We start from the raw sequence: 2,999 nt of genomic DNA on the forward strand, positions 1-2,999 counted from the left end.
TTTTATTCAGATTCTCCAGTGTGCTTGCACTTGTGTGTATGTGTGTGTGTATGTGTGCGTGTGTGTGTTTGTGTAACTGTGCGTGTACATGTGTATGTATGTGTGTACACGCATGTGTTTAGTTCTGTGCAGTCAGTAAGCTCCTGGGGCTACTCACACGTTCAATTACCATTTCATAGAAAAAGCAAATAGCTTGTAAAAATGAAAATACGACAGATGGGGTTGAAGTCCCCAACGACCGCTCCCATTACTGGGTCCCTGTTGCCGTCCCTCAGAGTGACCCTTGGAGATGACTTTGCTGTGGAGACCTCCACAGCTCCGAGAGACAGATGTACACACTTCCACACTTTGGGTGGAAAGATGTAGTATTATTAGTTTTCCAGGATGGCTAACAAGTAAAAGCAATGCCATGTGGATATCATGTAGCCCGTGGTAGGATGTGACAGGAAGGGTATTTCACCTCTGTGGTTTTCTTCCCAGAAACCCCAAACCCTGGTCTAACCACGAGGAAAACATCAGGAAGACCCAGATCGCAGGACATCTCACAAAACACCTGAGCTCTACTCCCCAAAATGGCCAAGATCACCGAAAACGAGGAACGATGGAGAAACCGTCGCAGACCAGACGACTACGGAAACGTGAGCGCTAAATGCAAAGTACATCCTGGATGCGACCCTGACGCGGACACGCTGTGGACTCGAAATCAAGTCTAGCATTGGGTGAGTGATGATGAACCGGGGTTGATGCAGAGCCCCGGTCATGTAGAAGGACAGTGTTACGGGAAATTCAAACTGAGTGAGGGACGTATGCAAACACTGTGCTATCTTTGCAATTTTTCTTCAGAGTTCAAGGGCACCCCTTGAAGTTCTCAAGGGGCCCCAGGGAGCTTATACATACAAAAGAAAACAAAGCCCAAAATTCAAATTTCCTTTCCAATCTTCTACCGCAAACCCACTCCCCAGTAGCTAAAACATGATATGTGATTTTCCCCGCCTTCAGTTCTTTTAAAAGAATCTTCCAGTGCCTGATGATAAACCCATCTTTGCAGAGAAGTCCTAAATCAGGGCAGGGTCTCTGGAAAGATCCGCACCTGGTCATACTTCAAATAAGACCGTAAAACCCACATAGTCGGAGCTTCTGCCGGGAACCAGGCCCTCTGCCTCCTAACCCCAGCCCACCAAGCAGGAACTGTCATTAGCCCATTCTCAAGAGGAGGAAACTGAGGCCCTGAGTCCCAGCCGTCAGTGATGGGGCTGGGATTCGGTCCTAGGACTCCAGTGGCAAAACCTGTACCAGTCACCACCACACGGCATCACCCCCGCCCCCTGGGGCTTCTCTTCCACAGAGTACATGCCCCCTTCCTCCCCTCCTTCCTCCCTCCCTCCCTCCCTCCTTCCCTTCCTTCCTCTCTCTCTCCCTCCCTCTCCACCTCTCTTTTTTCCCTTTTCCACTTTCTTTCCTTCTCTCTCTCTCTCTCTCTCTCTCTCTCCCTAGACCAGCAGCATTAGCACCACCAGAACGTGGATTGTAAGGAAGCCTTGGGACACTGGTGGGCACATACAGTCCGGAAAGGTCTGCTCAGAGCATCTCCCCTCATAAGGGACACTAAGGAGAGGTTCCTGGGCCCGTTTCACTCCAGATGCCGTGTCGGGCCGGGGCAGAAACTCGAGGAGGCTCCACGACTGTTCTCCAGGACGTTTGGGTCTCACACTTCAGCCAGGCACTTCATTGGCACCCTCCTCTTTCTAGCCCAGGAAATGGCTTTAAAAAGCTCCGTAGAACCCAGCCCTGGGAACCCTGGCTCGGCCGGGGCCTCGTGTCCCCAGGGAGGCCACTCTGCCAGCCCAGGCGAGGTCCAGGCTGGCTCCTGGTACTAACAACACGTGGCCCCCAGACGGGTCCCACGGGTGGCCAACCCCACCCCAATGATGCAGCCGTGGATCCCGAGCACCTCAAAGTCTTGCACTGTCCCCAGCACAGAGCAAGCCCTGGGGAAGGGAGACTGCAAAGGGGCGGAGGATGTGGACCCAGGACACGCTCCTCTCTCCTCCGACCTCTGTGGCGGAGACCTCTGCCCTTTGTGGGCAGGAAACGTCTGCTAAGGGTCTGGGCTCTGCAGCCTGGATTCAGGGCCGTCTCAGCCTGTTGCATGTCTCCCGGCCTCGACTTCCCCATCTGTAAACTAGACTGACGATTGTTTCCATCCCCTGGGGGTGTTGTGAGGACTAAGTGAGATGCGGCAGCGAGAGAGGCCAGCCTGGCACCGGCTCAGACTCGATGAATCTATGGCCAGAAAAAGGTCGAAAATTAAAGAAAAAGCTGGAGGATCAAAAATGGGGTGCAGTGGAGCAGCTCTGAGGGGGCCCCTGAACCAGAACGAATGAACTGCCCCCAGCGGGGCCACATCAGTGAGATAGCTCTCAGGAGGAAGCAGACATTCGAGAATGTTGGGGAGAAACAGGGGCTCTTCCCACGGTGGCGGGGGGGCAACCTCAGGGCCCCGACCAGCCCCATAATCCAAGGGCAGGGCCCAGCGAGAAAAGGAAATTCGGGGCCCTTGTTCAAAAAGTATTGAGAATTTCCCAACAGTGAGAGCAGAGCACTAAACCAAGCATGGGGTCCTTCAGGGCTCGAGCGCCTGTGTGACTACCCAGGTCACACGCTCCCGAAGCCAGACTTTGCTCAGGGGTCTCTCAGCATTCAGAGAGTGAAATGTGGAGACCGCTGTTAACAGATGCCTTTACCCAAGCAGCCTGGCCACCCCTGCTCCCACCTCCCCCAAGAGCTCCCCAGTGGTCGAAGTGCAAATCGATCTAGAGGTCAGAGTGGCCCACGCCATTATCGAGAGGGGCAATGGGAGGAGGGGAGGGGACTCTGGGAAAAGTCAAAGTGTCACCATGCAGCTCCAGGAGATAAGCCAATCAGAGGCTGCCAGCCAGCAGCTGCCAGACATTTGCCGTGATGCCAGGAATGGCATTGCTGTGGTTCCCGTGGTCTTG

The sequence above is a fragment of the Phocoena sinus genome, chromosome 15 (genome assembly GCF_008692025.1).
Source record: "Phocoena sinus isolate mPhoSin1 chromosome 15, mPhoSin1.pri, whole genome shotgun sequence".
Taxonomy (NCBI): Eukaryota; Metazoa; Chordata; class Mammalia; order Artiodactyla; family Phocoenidae; genus Phocoena; species Phocoena sinus.